The sequence below is a fragment of the Toxorhynchites rutilus genome, chromosome 2, assembly GCF_029784135.1.
Source record: "Toxorhynchites rutilus septentrionalis strain SRP chromosome 2, ASM2978413v1, whole genome shotgun sequence".
Lineage (NCBI taxonomy): Eukaryota > Metazoa > Arthropoda > Insecta > Diptera > Culicidae > Toxorhynchites > Toxorhynchites rutilus.
The window spans coordinates 54,576,850-54,596,356 of record NC_073745.1 but is presented as its reverse complement, the minus strand read 5'-3'; the positions used below and the strand labels follow the sequence as shown (position 1 = coordinate 54,596,356).

The 19,507-nt window shown below is 38.9% G+C and overlaps 1 long non-coding RNA gene across 1 annotated transcript in view; it reads right to left on the bottom strand.

Moving 5' to 3' along the window:
- LOC129764214 (uncharacterized) overlaps positions 1-13,118 on the bottom strand; it is a 30,282-nt gene extending 17,164 nt beyond the window's left edge. The window contains exon 1 of the long non-coding RNA XR_008741082.1: positions 12,113-13,118. This is a non-coding gene — a long non-coding RNA (uncharacterized LOC129764214). The remainder of the gene's footprint in view (positions 1-12,112) is intronic.
- Positions 13,119-19,507: the final 6,389 nt, after the last annotated feature.

Genomic DNA, 19,507 nt, shown 5'->3' with positions numbered 1-19,507 from the left:
ACAAGCGCGTAGTTAAGCAGTTTAGACGTGATCCGAGAAGTTCGGTCCGGGATGTCGCCAATAAGCTGAATTTGTCAAGTTCATTCGTCCAGCGGACCAAGCAGCGGGAGGGCCTGCGTACATACAAGGTTCAGAAGGCTCCTAACCGCGACGAAAGGCAAAACATGGTGGGGAAGACGCGAGCCCGGAAGCTGTACACCGAAATGCTGACGAAGCCGCATTGCCTGGTAACGAAACCTACGTCAAAGCGGACTTTCGTCAGCTGCCGGACCTGTTGTTCTTCTCCGCAGAGGACTAATTCAGCGTTCCGGAGGAGATTCGCAAGCAGAAACTATCCAAGTTTGCCAAAAAGTACATGGTGTGGCAAGCGATCTGCTCTTGCGGAAAGCGGAGCGCCCCCTTCGTGATGACCGGCACGGTAAACGGTCAGGTTTACCTTAAGGAGTGCCTACAGAAGCGCTTACTACCACTATTGAAGCAGCACGAGGGCCCGACCATCTTCTGGCCGGATCTCGCTTCGTGCCACTATTCAAAGGACGTGTTGAAGTGGTACGAAGCCAACGGGGTCACCTTCGTGCCAAAGGAAATGAACCCGCCCAACGCGCCGGAGCTTCGCCCAATAGAGAAATATTGGGCGATTATGAAGCAGGCCCTCCGGAAGAACCCAAAAGTTGTCAAATCGGAGGCGGACTTCAAGAGAAAATGGATTTCTGTACAAAAAAAACTACAACCTGACGTTGTACAGAACCTTATGGACGGGGTAAAGAGGAAGGTGTGAGCATACGGCCTTGGGCTCGAAGTATGAATAAAAAGAAAATGCCAAAAGTTGTTTAATAGTTTTTATTTTACTGTCTAAAATTTTCAAAAGGATCGGTCTACTAGGCGAATTTCTACAGCGTTTTTTTCGTGATGCAATTTGATGTGACACACCCTTTAGAGTGAACTCGTTCAAGTCCTTGCTCCCTGAAACAGGATTTCCATTAAAAAAATTGGTATCGAATAGGACCGATGGAGTTCTTTGGATGGTTGGAAGTCATAATGGATTTATGAAACATTGCAAATTTGTTGATAATATCGCAAATTTTACCATTTACCATTGTATCCGTCAGCAGACACTGTACACAAAAATATTAAAATCAGATGAATAATTATCAGAGGCAATTTTCGTTCAACATTTTCATCATTTGTGAGAATGTGTTATCCTGTTACACGAAACCAATTAGAGACTATTTTAATCTTTTTTCGATAGAGTACTTTTTTCATTTATAATTTTGAATTGAAAAGCGTGTGCAATTCACCCAAAATTCATTACCATTTTTGCTTCACAGAAATTTAACGCGAAGTTTAATGTACACTATCTTTTTGCTCAAAAAATTCAGATTTTTTTTAGAATTAAAAAATATTCAGCTTTTTTTTGCATAGGATCACCCTAATCGGTATTAAATAAACTGTAATCAGAATGCTAACGGAATTGTGTTTTTTTTTTTATATATTTGTTTATATTTATATATTATATATATATATATATATATATATATATATATATATATATATATATATATATACCCATACTATCGGTATGGGTATCAAACGAAAGAGATTGACTAGTAGAAATTGCTGAATGGTTTTATTGTAGAAAAATATAATAATGATACAGATAATGTACTAAAAACTAAAAAATAAAATAAGTAAAAAACACTTTTGAAGTTCAACGGTTTCATTATGATTAAACATAATAACAATACAGATGATGTACTAAAAGCTAGAAAATCATTAGGCAAGTAGCAGTTAGTAGTGATCACACCCCTTTCTTCATTAATCTAGGGCATTGATGAGACTAAAATAAAATCGTGGGGCATGTAATGAAACAACTAACTGTAGATGATTCTAATGTGTTCTGTGTTCTAATAGTCAAGCCCTTTCATTTCATTTGATTTTTTATTGATGCAGTTTTGGAAAAAAATATGACATTTTGTAGTGGCGACCATTTTGGATTTGCATTCTACATAAACAACTGTGTTCTACTAGTCAAGTCCGTTCGTTTGATACCCATATTGATGGGGCTTAGAGAAAATATGAAATCTGCCATTTTGTAGCGGCCCCTTTCATTTGATACTCATTTTGATGGAGTTCTGAGAAAATATGTGATCCACGTTTTTTTAGCGGCCGTTATCTTGAATGTATATTTTTCATCAATAATTGTATTCTACTAGTCAAGCCCTTTTATTTGATATCCATATTGATAAGGTTTGGAAAAAACAAATATATATGGTGCCATTTTGTGCTGGCGGCCATTTTAGATATGATTATTTCATGGATAACTGTGTTCTACTAGCCCTTTCGTTTAATAAAGGGTGTGTCACATCAAATTGCATCACGGAAAAAACGCTGTAGAAATTCGCCCAGTAGACCGATCCTTTTGAAAATTTTAGACAGTAAAATAAAAACTATTAAACAACTTTTGGCATTTTCTTTTTATTCATACTTCGAGCCCAAGCCCGTATGCTCGCACCTTCCTCTTTACCCCGTCCATAAGGTTCTGTACAACGTCAGGTTGTAGTTTTTTTTTTTTAACAAAAATCCATTTTCTCTTGAAGTCCGCCTCCGATTTGACTTTTGGGTTCTTCCGGAGGGCCTGCTTCATAATCGCCCAATATTTCTCTATTGGGCGAAGCTCCGGCGCGTTGGGCGGGTTCATTTCCTTTGGCACGAAGGTGACCCCGTTGGCTTCGTACCACTTCAACACGTCCTTTGAATAGTGGCACGAAGCGAGATCCGGCCAGAAGATGGTCGGGCCCTCGTGCTGCTTCAATAGTGGTAGTAAGCGCTTCTGTAGGCACTCCTTAAGGTAAACCTGCCCGTTTACCGTGCCGGTCATCACGAAGGGGGCGCTCCGCTTTCCGCAAGAGCAGATCGCTTGCCACACCATGTACTTTTTGGCAAACTTGGATAGTTTCTGCTTGCGAATCTCCTCCGGAACGCTGAATTTGTCCTATGCGGAGAAGAACAACAGGCCCGGCAGCTGACGAAAGTCCGCTTTGACGTAGGTTTCGTCGTCCATTACCAGGCAATGCGGCTTCGTCAGCATTTCGGTGTACAGCTTCCGGGCTCGCGTCTTCCCCACCATGTTTTGCCTTTCGTCGCGGTTAGGAGCCTTCTGAACCTTGTATGTACGCAGGCCCTCCCGCTGCTTGGTTCGCTGAACGAATGAACTTGACAAATTCAGCTTATTGGCGACATCCCGGACCGAACTTCTCGGATCACGTCTAAACTGCTTAACTACGCGCTTGTGATCTTTTTCACTGACGGAGCATCCATTTTTGCCGTTCTTCACCTTCCGGTCGATGGTTAGGTTCTCGAAGTATCGTTTTAGTACTCTGCTGACCGTGGATTGGACGATTCCCAGCATCTTACCGATGTCCCGATGTGACAACTCCGGATTCTCGAAATGAGTGCACAGGATTAATTCACGACGGTCTTTTTCATTCGACGACATTTTCCCAAATTTACGAAAAATTGACAGTGAAGCATGGCCAACGTGATCTATACACTCTTATCTGATTATAAGCGAAAGCTGAAGATATAATTCCTAAAAATTAAATTTCTACAGCGTTTTTTCCGTGATGCAATTTGATGTGACAGAAAATATTTGAGAAAATATGAAATCCGCCATTTTATAGCGGCAGCCATTTTGGATTTTCAAGATCATGATATACGCAGTTTTATAATGACTGCAGAGATAAAGGTGTGTTCCAAATTTCAGATCAATCGATCAACAGGAAGGGGGTTAAATTTCAATGATTGTGGGGCAGCGCTACAAAGTAATCCACGTAAATACAAACGGGTCATATAATCGACCCCGTACTGTATACCGAAGAGTTTCGCAGTTTCCCGAATCGAAAATCTTTACTCCACACTCCATACCCCATACTAAGGCTTCTAACATACCCTGATGTAACTCCTTCAATGAGAAATTTAATCGTCAACTTTTAGCCGTCCGGATTTAAAATCATTTTCTGAACATGCTTCTTATTCCGGACATGGGTTTGTGAAATTCACATCGATTTTTGTTTTGTTAACAGCTAGGTACTATGTTTGACACTAAACTAAATTGACACAATAGTAACTATCAGTCACATTAATTCAACATGCAAAAAATGTCATGGTTTTGGCATGATATTGAATGCAATGATAAAGTGTCCGGATTTAAAAGCGTCCGGATTCAGAAGCATCACTCTAAGCTCTCATTCCAAATCCATTTTTTGAACGTTAAGCATCGTGAAAATATATCTCCAGTTGTGATTAATAATACTATTACTAATTTCTTCAGCTATCAATTTACCGTCAATGGTCAGAGCCACCATCAGCTTTTTTTGATGATTTTTCGAACTTTCTTGTGCAGTAATACTGTCAACCGTATCTGCTATATTATTTCACCACTTCTCCAAATCATTACCGTTTCAGTTGTTTCGTCGCATTTCTTCAAGATTAGTTTCATAGTTGCCAATTTGTTGGATTGTTGTTTCCTGAAAGTATTACCGTTTGAATTTCATCTAATAAGCGATATCCACCTTTTTTTTATTAAATCGTTTATTTTTACAGGCTCAGTTACATAAGTTTAAAGGAGCCAAACTCCTATCTGCATAAATACAAGTATATATATAAACATTTTTTATTAATTCTAATGTTAATGAAGTAGAGAACCGATTACTCGCGGCTTGCTCGAGTTTAGAAGGGTGACATTTTGTTTCAGGAAAAGGATGGGATATAAGGATATGTTGACAATGTTCACACTCACATTCGCACTCACATTCATCATACTCAATTCTTAAGCCTATCTTATATCTAACATGTATTTACATTTCACCTTATTCTATTGTTAGTAAGAAGGGATTTGATTTCTCGCGAAGGAAAAGGGAAAGGAGAATATAAGGATATAAGGACAATCACACACGAAGATCGATAGCTTTTAGGAAGACATATATTTGGGACATGTAATCAAGGTCTAACCGAGACAACACATCTCTCACCGGCACATTGGGCTGCCTTCCTCTAGCCCGAAGAGAGTTTTCTAAATTCGATCTGGCAACAAGATACTCCTCGCACGACCAAACAACGTGTTCGATGTCGTGGTAACCTTGGCCACAAGCACAGATATTGCCATCGGCAAGATTAAAACGAAAGAGTAGCGCGTCTAACGAACAGTGATTGGACATGAGTCGAGAGAAGGTGCGAATAAAGTCCCGACATAAGTCCAGACTTTTGAACCATGGTTTGAGGCTAACCTTAGGGATAATCGAGTGAAGCCACCGACCCAATTCATCTTCGTTCCACTTACGTTGCCAGTTAGCGATGGTATTTTTACGGACTAAAGAATAAAATTCATTGAAAGCAATTTGACGCTGATAAATATCGCCTTCAATTGCACCTACCTTTGCCAATGAGTCAGCCCTCTCGTTACCCGGAATTGAGCAATGTGAAGGGACCCAGACAAAGGTAATGACATAACAGCGTCTGGTTAAAGCATTCCAAATTTCTCGTATTCTCTCAAGGAAGTACGGCGAGTGCTTTTCCGGCCTCACTGAACGGATAGCTTCGACAGAGCTAAGACTATCCGTTACAATGTAATAGTGTTCAACAGGTCGTGAGGCGACGCTGTCCAGCGCCCAGTATATCGCTGCCAATTCAGCAATATATACCGAGCAAGGATTCTGAAGACTGTGTGAGGTGCTAAAAAATACGTTGAACACTCCAAATCCTGTGGACTCATTCATAGAGGACCCATCAGTAAAGTATATATTATCACAATTGATACGCCCATACTTTGCATTGAAGATCGTAGGAACGAACCCCAATCTAAGATAATCTGGATTTTCATGGATTTTCTCCTTCATGAACAGATCGAAATGTACAGAGGAATTGATGTAGTCAGGAAAACAAACACGGTTGGGAGTATACGAAGAAGGATCAACCTGCATGGAGATGAATTCATGATATGAGCTCATGAATCCTGAATGAAAATTTAGCTCGATAAGCTGCTCAAAATTTCCGATCACCAATGGGTTCATAACCTTACACCGGATGAGGAACCGAAGAGATAATAAATTGAAGCGATCTTTTAGTGGGAGTAGGCCTGCCAAAACCTCGAGACTCATGGTATGCGTTGAGGGCATACATCCCAATGCAATACGGAGACAAAGATACTGAATTCGCTCGAGTTTAATGAGATGTGTTTTGGCAGCTGATTGAAAACAGAAACTGCCATACTCCATCACTGAGAGAATAGTTGTTCGATACAACATTATAAGATCGTCGGGATGGGCTCCCCACCAGGTATCGGTAATTGTACGGAGAAAGTTTATTCTTTGTTGACATTTTTTACTCAGATACCTAATAAGGACCCCCAAGTACATTTGGAGTCGAACCAGACCCCAAAATACTTGAATGACATAGCATGAGTGATCGGTTTACCCAAAAGTTGAAGCTTTGGTTTTGCTGGTCTATGCTTCCTAGAAAAAACCACCATCTCTGTTTTCTCCGTGGAGAATTCGATCCCTAGCCCAATGGCCCAGGTTGAAAAATTGTTCAAAGTATCTTGTAAGGGTCCTTGCAGGTCGGATTCGTTTGATCCTACGACAGACACTACTCCATCATCTGCAAGTTGTTTTAGGCTGCAATTTTGTGTAAGGCAATTGTCGATGTCGCTTACATAGAAGTTGTACAACACGGGGCTTAAACATAAGCCCTGGGGGAGGGCCATGTAGGAGACCCGATTTACTGTCGAATCCCCGTGAGAAAAATTCAACTGTTTCTCATAAAGCAAGTTATATAACATATTATTCAACAGAGGCGGCAGACCCCGAGAGTGTAATTTGTCTGACAAAACCTCTATTGAAACAGAATCAAAGGCCCCCTTTATGTCCAAGAATACTGAAGCCATTTGTTTTTTTTCGGCGTAAGCCATTTGAATTTCTGAAGAAAGCAACGCAAGACAATCATTCGTCCCCTTGCCCCTGCGGAACCCATATTGTGTATCTGAGAGTAGGCCATTCGTTTCAACCCATCGATCAAGGCGAAACAAGATCATTTTCTCCAACAATTTCCGTATACAAGACAGCATTGCTATTGGGCGGTACGAATTGAAGTCGGACGCGGGTTTTCCGGGTTTTTGAATAGCTATAACTCGTACTTGTCTCCAATCATCTGGAACAATATTATGTTCCAGAAACCGATTGAATAAATTCAACAAGCGATGTTTCGCCACACCAGGGAGGTTTTTCAGCAAGTTGAACTTAATTCGATCCGATCCCGGAGCAGAATTGTTACATGAAAGGAGAGCAAGAGAGAATTCTACCATCGAAAACTCAGAATCAAAATCGCACCTATCTTGCGGAATATCTCGAACTATTTTTTGCACAGGAGCGGAATCAGGACAAACCTTCCGTGCAAAATTAAAAATCCATCGATGTGAATATTCTTCGCTTTCATTCGTTGAAGAGCGATTTCTCATGTTTCGAGCCACTTTCCATAATTTTTTCATTGACGTTTCTCGTGACAAACCTCCCACGAAATTTCGCCAATAAGCACGTTTTTTCCCTTTGATCAAGTTTTTAAATTGATTTTCAAGGTCCAAATACGATTGAAAATTTTCAATGGTTCCACGTTTCCGAAAAGCTTTGAATGCGTTCGATTTATCCTGATAAAGCTTGGAACATTGGCTATCCCACCATGGATTGGGAGGCCTTCGACGAATTGTGGAGCCTGGGATGGGTTTCGTTTGAGCGCGAACCGCGCTGTCATAGATCAAACGAGAAAGGAAGTTATACTCCTCCAATGGAGGTAAACCGTCTCTGGAATTGATGGCTAGAGCAATCGCGTCCGCATATTTTTTCCAGTCAATGTGTCTTGTGAGGTCATGTGCCATGTTTATAAATTCAGAAGAATTCGACCCAATGGTGATGGAAATTTTGATTGGCAAGTGATCACTACCGTTGGGGTCCTGGATTACATTCCACTTGCAATCTAACGATAGTGAATTCGAGCAAAGCGAGAGGTCAAGAGCACTTGGGTTAGCAGGAGGTTTAGGTACACGTGTTGTTTCCCCAGTATTCAAAACGGTCATATTGAAGCTGTTACAAAGATCATATATCAACAATGAACGATTGTCGTCGTACTGTTCCCCCCAGGCAGTTCCGTGAGAGTTGAAGTCTCCCAAGATCAATCGTGGCTCGGGAAGGAGTGAGCACATGTCAACAAGTTGCTTGCGGCTAACCGCAGCTCTCGGAGGCCAATACAAGCTGACAATACAGAGGTCTTTGTCTCTGATGTTTGCATGACAAGCAACAGCTTCGATCCCTCCAATAGGTGGAAGGTCAATTCGAAAAAATGAGTGGCACTTATTGATACCCAATAGCACCCCTCCGTATCTGTCATCACGGTCCAAGCGTATGATATTAAAATCGTGGAAACGATATCCACCTTAAAAAATATGAATTCATCTTCAAGAAATAGTCACAAAAATTTTAATCCCGTCTACATACAGTTTATCCATGTCATTATCAAGTGATAATTTCATATATGGATTTATTAAAATAAAACTTTTTTCTAACCCTTTCCCCTGTCATGAATCGTCTCCGCACATTCCCACCAAAACGAAAACAAAAACACAGAAGCAACAGGGTACCGCTCCGTTCGGCGAATTTTCCCGCTGGAACGATGAGAGCCCCCTGGTTCGGTGGAAGACTTTTCCTTCTCCCCGCTTTCCAGTCACTGGAAGGCGGTTCGAAGGAAACGCATGCGCCTGCCGAACTGTCTTGTTTACCATGATGGACACGGAGCGCACTCCTGAGTGCCTCCTATTCCAGCGCGCTTGGCGCTGCCAGGGATTCCACGGCTCGGGATCGCTCGCTCGCTCGTCAACAGTTGGTCGCAGACTTTCACCACACGAGCATGTGGTCATTATCCCAGTCCCGAGTGGGGACCCCGCGGTCAAATTAGCCATCATCGGCTGGACGGCAGCGCAGCGCAGTGCCCTTCTCAGTGCTCCCTGGGCTTGATAACAAATAAACAAAAAAAAAACAAAATCACAATCATACATATAACATTAACCTGTGCCGTCATCGCAAGTAGGCTCGCGACGGTGAAAGTGTGACGGTGGGTAGTGAAAAGTGGTGAATCGTTATTGACAGTTTACAGTTTTCCGATTTTCCCCACCTCACTCAGCAAAGTCTACGGTAGTGACCGAAAGGGATGGAATACTGACGTACAATGTACCACTTGTTTGTTTATTTGTTTGCTTTGCTCGATGTGTGAATTCTTGGTGTGATGAGAGATTACGGTTAAAGTTTCTCGTCAGACCGGATGCTGAACGGTTTGATAGTGGTGTTTTTTCAGTGTTTCAATGTGAACTCTTAGCAACCGAACCCCATTCAGTGTGTGTATCTCTAAAGCAATATACTTCTCTAAACGGGAGAAAATACCTAAGTACGTGTGTGTGTGTGTATGGTGGAAGGATTACAAAAAAAAGTTAATCCACCAAAAGTCTAAAGTTAATCAACTATTGTATCGTTCGAATTGTGAGAAGCGGAAGAAGTGTGGACTCATTCCATTCGCGTTCGTATCGCAGACAGACACACACATGTCCCCATCCCCAGCATATGCTGAGTCTGATCCAAGGGGGGATGAGGAAGTGCCGCCCGGCGGTCTGCTGGAAAATAGTACACCTGTAGCTGAAACCATCGCTCGACTGTGACGACTGACTTAGCTATGTACGTGTGTTGAAAAAGTGTTGAAGTGAGGATTTGGTGGGTGGAAGAAAGAAAAGTGGCCCACAGTTTTACACTGTTCATTATTCATAAATCGGTGAAAAGCAGAGATATAGAGAGGGAGAGGAAGAATGTGTATGTGTGTTTTGTGTGTTCGAAACGGTGATCGGTGTGTTTGACTAGATAGAAAGTCGATTATATGCGGGGGAAGGCGACACACCATAAAATGCAGTGATTTTTCCAATTGATTGTTTTCCAACAAAGAAGCTGAAATTTTGCTCCTGAGCCGGATGACGTCGGATGCTGGAGGATGCTGAATCGAGTGTGATATCTACGGGTACGTGTATGTGTATTTGGATGATGGTGTCCAACAAAGGGAACCTTCTGCTAATTGTGACAGCGGATTATGGTATGATAGTCTCAATTTTCTGTTTTCTTTTGTGCTACAGCGGTCGGTGGTAAAAAAACCGAGATTGGTTTGATGGCGAAGAATATATTATTACGAGGGTTGAGGGTCGGAAAGGCATGTCATCAGATCCGCAAATGGTTGTTCATAAGTTTTCATTCGATTCTGTATTAAAAAAAACCTATTGTAACAAACATAGAACATGTTATGTTTATGTTATATATATTTATTGTTCGCTTTGGAACGGCCTTTCCCTTAATGTCCTTTCCTCCTGTTCTTGCTCCGGGACGGACTGGAGGTTGTCCGCCGGCGTCCCTGCGTTTCCCGCAATCCGTACAAATCGTGTCGTTCGGTTGGAATTGTTATTTCCACGCTGGCCTCTGAAGTTTTGGGTTCTCTGATAGTTTGGTTGGGTGTATTGGTGGTTTGGTGTTGGTTGATTGAAATTTGGCCTATTCTGCCCATAGTTTTGACGAAAATTGGATGGTTGGTGATTATTATTTTGATTTCGACCCCTGATTATTATTTTGAAGTTTCGACTTTGATTTACCCGCGAGTACGTAAATATGGACGTATTCGGATTATTTAAATTCTCCTCCAATGCTTTTGTCACTGCATCGGAGTATGAACCGAAAGTTCCAGCTCTCACCACAAAAGAAGTTCTCTCGCATTTCAAACCTCTGGCTAAGTACTTTATGCCTTCTTTGGTAGCCATTGACCTGGCAATCTGAGGCGAAATACCCATTGCTATATAAGCGGTTTCCAGACTGAAAACCAGCTTTTCGAGCTCTAGGCAGAACGGTTCTATAGGGCCGATTTGCTTTAGATTTGCCATTTTAGCAATGACTTGCTCCGGAGGGCACGCAGAAATTTTTGCTTGCAATGTTTTCAATATATCGTTAATCGATTCTGGAACTTCGGCAAAAACGTTTCTCGCCTTACCCTCCAATTTTGTTAAGATTACTTGAATTATGGTTGCTCTGTTTTCTGCCGTTTCTATTGTCTTGACTAAATTTACGGCGTCTGTAAATGCCTTAATTTTATCCACGTTTCCATCGAATTGTGGCACAATTGAGGATGTGGTTTTAATAATTTCAAGTAAATTCGCCATTTTAGAACGTCTTGATAATTTTAACGTGAATATAATTGCTAAAACTATTTCTTTTAACGATCTTGGTTATCCTTTTTCGATTGTTAATTTGATCGCGTTTAATAAAGAATTTGCTTTTTCAATGCATATTAAGAGTTCTGGTTTTGGTTTGTCATTTAACTTGAATGAAGACAATCTTTTTATATTTTTCACAAGAGCTTCCGCTTCCCTGATACGTATTAACAAGGTGGACTTTCTTAACTTCATCACGACTTCTTTTTGGATTGTATCGTGAATTGCTTTTAATTGTTGCAGGTTTGTGTATATCTGTTGAAGGACCTCATCCATTCAAAATCGGTTTATTTAAGGAAACGAAAAAAAATAATGGTGAAAAGTTATTCGTACATATGTATAATTGTTACTGTTTGTTTGTTTTTTTTTTAATTAACAATTTAGACAGAGTCAGTTACTGTCGCTAACGTTTTTGCCGCCTTCATGGCTTTCATGGCATGCGCATTCATGCATCCTTTGTAGGCTTTGTATGCCTTGGCTACTAATAATAGTATAGCTATGGCTAAGATAATACAAATAATGGTTCCTTGAGCCTCGTGAACGGTGCTGTGGTTGTCAAGATGGTTGAGTATCTGAACTTGGGCATCGCCCGTGTTTGTAACTGGTTTTGTACTAAATAGTCCCATAATGATCCAATTATGTCAGGAAAAAAGAATTTGTATATTTATATAATACTTTTCTTTTGCAAGAAAGGTTATATGGACTATTTTTCTTTGTTTCGCTTTACATTTAGTTTTCGCTTTTCATGGTTTTGTTTTCATTTAATCGAATCTGACTTACTCCACTTTATTTCACTGCCGTCCTCGCTGCTGTCCTCGCTGCTGTCCTCGTTGCTGTCCTCGTTGCTGTCCTCGCTGCTGATTTCGCTGCTGATTTCGCTGCTGATTTCGCATTCGACTCCGTGGGGGGGGGGGGGGGTGTCTGGCAGGTGAATCCAGCATCCAAATTGTACGAGATGTAGTGCGCCTGGTTTTGTAGGCTGATGTGCGAACAAACGTTCTACCGTTGTGATATTGTTTCACACGGTGTTGGTAGTGTATGATGTGTGTGTTATGGACGATGACCACGAAATCACAGGCGGGTCTATTTCACGGTGATCAAATTGATTTTTCCATCAACTGTGTGTTTCTCCATGTTTAGCTTTCTAGATGTAATGTGTCTCACATATAATCCAGCATCTAATTCCTCGTGCAATCCACGATGTTGGAAAATTAATCCTTCGTAACACTTGATAACTAATTTGTCATATTTGCTGGAGTCATGTTATCCATCTTGTTTTTTTTTTCACTATAACTTTTCTTCTATTTCTTCTCAATTAGCAATTGTTGCATATCCACACCAACTCAGGTGCTTCGGACGGGGGAGTGTTTCCGTGTAGGCACAAAAACCGATAATTTTTTTTTCACTCAACGTTCACTCTGTTTCTGCAGCTTGCTTGTTCGTGCTACACTACACTCGATTGTTTCAACAGTTTAACTGTTTCACCGTTACGTTCTTCGGAATGTAACCGCTAGGGTCTAAAAAATGCATTTTAGAATTCACTTTCACACTCGTTCACGACCTCACTGCGGTCCGATGTCACAGGTCGCCATGTAAACAAGTCACTGCATCAGTCTTTCGGATGGAGATAATTAACTGCTACGTTTGGTGTAGCTTTCTCGACTGTGCGGCCCAAGTGCCGCACATTTGGTTTTATTCAATTGTCTTATTTTCTATGTACCTAGCTATTTTACATATAATAATTTCTAGGCGTGGTCAGACGCATTCTAAAGAAAACCATGTGCGGAACATCTCTTCCGTATGCCATAATTAATAACAAGGAAGACCGGCACCCAGCGGGGTTCTTGCACATGTGTTTACTATTCGTGGCCTTGCCGAGGCTAGCGGCAAAGCGGAAAGAAAGCAAATGTACAATCACGCTTGGTTCGCATCGAGTTACGCAACCATAAATAATAAACAGACCCTTGGCCCAGTAAAGAGGCTTGTAGTCGAATAATACTTATGCTTGCGTTGCTCGGCGTCTTCGTGGGGGATTTATTGCCTTAGGGGCATTGAACAATTTAGAATTTTGTTTATTATCGCGCGGGTGGTCTAGTAGTCATATTACAATAATACTATTTTATGCCATTTCTTATATTTATATTGAAGTTACGGTAGGCATTTACTTTTAGCAGATACCGAATCGGTAGCCTTCACGCTCTACGAACAAGTCCGGGGTCATAAATTCATTTAAAATTCTATAACGTTACTGGAGATGATCTACCAGACTAGATTCATGTCACTGTATTACATTTGAATGTGCTGAGTTTGAAGATAATATTCTACTATTCGATATTTTTGAACATGTTCAATAGTCTCGCCATCGGTTTGAAAAGTTTGTTCTAAGTCTTGACAGTATTTGGATTTAGTTGTTTGAATTCAACGATCGAGCGTGTCATCCAGGAACAAATCAACGTCACAAAAAAAGTATAAGATTGCTATTAGAATGTATAAAGTAAGTAAAACCGACACAAAAAAAACTTCCTTGGGAAGTCACTTTATAATAATTTAGAATCATTGGGTATGCTACAGCTAACTGAAACCATGAACTGTATCACTTTTATGTTTATGGTGTCGACAATATAAAGTCTGCTTCATTTAATATTGGAACAAATTCTTTTGCTCATTGTGGCGCTCCTAGTGGACGGATTTGGAAACTTTTTTCACCCACGTGTCGGGAAATTCATTACCTTTCACCATGTATTTATGTCATAACACCAAACGATAGCATTTTGTAAACAACCGCCATGGAAGCCGAACGGAGAGATAAAATTGTGCACAGTTTTCTTGAAAATCCATTGTTGTCGGCATCTAAGCTAGCTAAACAGCTTAAAATGCCCAGAAATACCGTATGGCGTGTTATCGAGCAGTACAAGGAAACATTGACGACGGCTCGGAAGCCGTATTCGAAGCGTCGGAGTGGAACTGTCGACCGGAAACTGCGTGGGAAAGTCATCAAGGCCGTCAAGAGGAATCCCAATTTTTCAGACCGCGATTTGGCCAATAAGTTCCAGGCCGCTCACAGTACGGTGCGACGAATTCGTCTCCGGGAAGGAATAAGGTCATTTCGAGCCAGCAAACAGCCAAATCGGACGCTGAAGCAGAACAATGTGGCCAGAATCCGTGCTCGAAAGCTGTACGACCAAGTGCTGACCCAGTTCGACGGATGTATTCTGATGGACGATGAGACCTACGTGAAGGCGGACTTTGGGCAAATCCCAGGTCAAAAATTTTATTTGACGACGGCTCGGGGGGATGTATCTGCAAAATTTAAGTTCGTGTTTGCGGATAAATTCGCCCGCAAGTACATGATTTGGCAGGGGATATGCAGTTGTGGACAGAAAACCAAAGTCTTTCTCACTGACAAGACAATGACATCAGAAGTCTACAAAAACGAGTGCCTACAGAAACGGATTCTGCCGTTTATTCGTGCCCACGACCGTCCAGTAATGTTTTGGCCGGACCTCGCAAGCTGCCATTACAGCAAAACGGTTATGGAATGGTACGCAACGAACGGGGTCAGCGTAATACCGAAGGACCTCAACCTCCCAAACTGCCCCCAGTTCCGGCCGATAGAGAAATACTGGGCAATCATGAAGCGGAGGCTTAAGGCAAAGGGAAAACTTGTTAGGAACATGACTCAAATGAAGAACTGGTGGAATCAAATCGCCAAAACGGTGGACGAAAAGGGTGTGCGCCACCTAATGTGCCGTATTACGGGAAAAGTACGAGAATTTCTTCGAAACAGCAATGAATAATTTTTTAAATTTTTTTTTTATGAAAGAGTAAAGAAAATGCTACATTTGTATGAAAAACAAATTATGAATTCGTGAATAAATGACTGAACTACACGCAATTGTTTGTGTTCCAATATTAAATGAAGCAGACTTTACACCAGCTAATTTTTGAAACGGAATAAGTATCATTAATACTGGTAGGAAACCTTCCAGTCTGCTTCTGTTACTCATAGTCTGAATTATTCCATGATGCTCACTGACTAATTGGATACTTTCAGCTGTTGATGAAATAGTTGTTGAATTTTCCATTATTATTAATTTGAGTATTTTTAGAATATAATTTACATTTAACGATTTTTAATTTTAGTATTAAGCAAGGTTCTCATTACAGCAATTCCAAATGAAATCGTCCTAAAAATGCAGATTTTAAAAACTTGTATTTTTGATTCCAATGAAAGCATGTATTCCGTTTGGGATGGAAGAAATATGAGTTTTTCACAGCAATTGGGAATTTTTTGACTCAAGCGTAACTTTTGAAAAGGGCGTATCGATTATAGTAAGAAACATCTTTGATAAGTTATATCTCTATGAGTCGTACCGAAATAGTGTCTTAGAAAGAGTTATAGAGTATTGATGGTTGAATATGAAAAAAATATACACTGAGAAAAAAATAGTACTCTTTTTTTTATTTACAAAATAAAAAAATTAATTGCAAATTCAATTTGTAATATCCAAAATACATATTTTTTTTTTTTTGTATTTTTTCATACAAAATAGAAAACATGCAGAAAATTTTGAAAATGAGCCCAGATGGTAAAACTATTTTTGACGAACTTTGTGGAGCATCAATTTTTAGTAATTTTCGAAACATCGAATTTTTGTATGTTAACAATCATTTTTAGCCACAAATTATGAGTCCTGATGTGATTTAAAACAAAAAAGGTTATTATCAATCTCCTTATAAATGTAGCCATTCTCGAAATATTTGAAAAAATATTTCTAATTTATTGTCTTTTTTATAGTAAATAATCCCTTTTGATATGTTTGTCGTGTTATACCGTCATGTTCATTAAATTTTATGAATTTGCTTATAATTTCCAACAACTTTTCCAAATACATCATCATGGTTCATTTTTTGACTCAAGCATAACTTTTATAAAGGGCGTACCGATTTGAGTAAGAGAAATCTTTGATAATTTATATCTAAAAAAATATGAGTCGTACCGAAATAAAGTGTTAGAAAGAGTTATAGAGTATTGTTGGCTTAATTTGAAAAAAATATACACTGAGAAGAAAAATTAGTACTCTTTTTTTTATTTACAAAATAAAATTTTAATTTGCGATATACATTTTTAAATTTTTTTTTTTTTTGGAAAAGTTGGTGGAAATTATAAGCGAATTCATAAAATCTCATGAACATGATGGTATAACACGACAAACATATTTAAAGAGGCTATTTACTATTAAACAGAAAATAAATAACAAATATTTTTTTAAATACCTCGAGAATGGCTAAATTTAGAAGGAGATTGATAATAACCTTTTTTGTTTTAAATAACATCAGGATTCATAATTTGTGATTAAAAATGACTGCTAACATACAAAAACTCGAAGTTTCGAGTGTTCCACAAAGTTCGTCACAAATAGTTTTAACATCTTGGGCCCATTTTTAAAATTTTCTGCATGACTTCTATTTTGTATGAAAAAATATGTGTTTGGTTATTGCAAATTGAATTTTTATTTTGTAAATAAAAAAAGAGTACTAATTTTTTTCTCAGTATATATTTTTTTTTCAAATTAAGCCAACAATACTCTATAACTCTTTCTAAGACACTATTTCAGTACGACTCATAGTTTTTGAGATATAAATTATCAAGGATTTTTCTTACTCAAATCGATACGCCCTTTTCAAAAGTTACGCTTGAGTCAAAAATTTCCCAATTGCTGTTGAAAACTCATATTTCCTCTAACCCAAACGGAATACACACTTTCATTCGAATCAAAAATACTCATGTTTTGTCATTTGTCGATTTCATTTAGAATTACTCATCATTTTCCATGATTGCTAGGTTTTCTCCAGATGTTGAAGGTGTATAAATTCCTCTCATTTTCGTAATCACTTCTACACAATGTTTCTACTTCTCATTTCATCAGCGTTTTCAACTGTTTTTTTGCATGTGTTCGAATGAACAACTGGTCGAATTTTTGAAATTGATTTGTTTTAGTAAAACTAAGCTATTTGCTATAAACTTTTAATACATAAATACTAAAGTATAACCCCAGTAAAATACAGGTTTCTTACAGCACATTCAGACATTTAGAATATTTATTCTAGTACAGTAATTGAAGCATGGAAGTTCGGATGGAAATCTGAAACCGAAGTGTCTCCTCTCTGTTTCAATGGAATGGAATGGAAACGAACAAGTGAAACAATTAAAAAATCAGGTTTCAGTAATGGATTTTGAGCATAATAATAGATGGAAATCTGAAATCTCACATTATTTTACTAACTGGAAATGTGAGGGCTCTGCTCGAAAGGAAATTTTATCAGGTTGCGAATGGAAGTGTTATACTCGTGTGTAATGGAATTTTATCCATTTGTTGTAATGAATATCTACGTTTTCGTGAAACCATGTATCACGCCAAAAATTTTCTGAAAATTAAAATCAATTCTATTCAAAAAATATGAACAATATAAAGTTTCGAGGTCGAAATAAAAAAACAAAAAAGTTTTTCTTATTTTCACATCTTTCCGAAATCATCGAATATCTTATTTTAATCTGGTTTTCGACATATGATTTTAGGATGAAAGATCGGTGATTGTGAATGTGTTTATAAAAAATCAGTTAGTACTATAGTAATGTCGACGATAAAAATGATAACAAATATGCTACATTCAAAATGATTTTGGTGTTTTTCTTAACCTTCTGATGATCGAGAAAATGGAAGATTTAAATCACCGTTCAAACTAAAATGTTTTAATCTAATCCTAATCCATAATGCCAAGTTTTCTTTTCTTATCTCATGCGGAATTTTAGGTATTCTTCAGAGATGTCCTGCTTTTCAACTTCAGAAAAAAACAATTCTATTTAAAAACAATAAATGATAAAGTGACAATGATGATTCTCGGATTAACGGTTTTTTGTGCGGTTTTTACGAGACTTTTTCACGTGGATTTTCAGATTGACGCGTTTTTTTCTATACGGGGAATCGCGTAAAAAACCTGGGCAATATCACATCTCTCCCTCAGCTGAAGCTTCTGAAACATTTAAACATTTTGAATAAAATTTACTGTTTATGACGGAAATTTGTATCGCACCCATCACAATTTTCAGGTGACCTTGTTTTTTTACGCGAATTTTCAAATTAACGCGGTTTTCTAGATATATGTAATATACCCTTCATCTTCCGGCCTTGAGAAAGGCCATTTAGACGTCCTCGTTACCTGCGATTGGTTGCTAGATGTTAAATGGTGAATGATGTTTTGGCGAGTGAGTGAGTGTTCTTTAAACTTTTGCCATTCATTCGTATCCAGCCCTCAGAAATGCCATTTTAGGAAAACTATTCAAAACTCACGGCCTCGAAAAAAAAAAACATTGGACTTCCTCGTCGCCTTCTGATTGCTAGCTGGATGGCTACCGAAACCTTTATGATGTATAGTCAATGGGCCTTATTCCCGTGTACACTTCACGGTGAAAACGAAATGACGTGAACAACGGTACGGTGTCGACATCTGGATACGAAATTAATTTTTCACTAAAACTTATATCAAATAAGTTTTATAATATAAAATTATCTTCATATACAATTTTCGTAAGAGACAAAGGCAAGAGACACCACATGAAAAAACAAAGTTTTTCATACACATTAAACACTGAGTTGATACGGACAACCTCCTAAAGGAGGACCTCCTAAAGATACGATATTGTCAAACCATAAATTGATAAATTTCTGGAAATCAAAGTACAGTAAAACTTGTTTTGTGTGCTTTTTTATGTGCGTTTTTTACCATTTTATTTTGCACAAAATAACGAAGAGGCTACATGTCTCAACAGACAGAATGAAAACAAAAGGAAATCGTACATTGATCATGAATGGAGTTATTAAGATTCGGATTATTTACTTAGTGAAAGTTTTTTTTTCAAATTTTGTAGCAAAAACTATAGCTACTGTTGAAGTTTAGTATTACTTTTTATACGTTTTTTTTTGTGCGGCCCCTATCCCTCGCACAAAACCAAGTTTGCGTGTACCTTAAAAATCAAGATTCCTATGACACAATTAACAGAAGCGGTTTGAGGAAGAATACATTCCCTTGCGAGACACTATCATGAACAACACCGACTCAGCCTTTGTTCGACAGCCCGTGTATACGAATAAAAAAATGAAGCCCTGAAAGAGC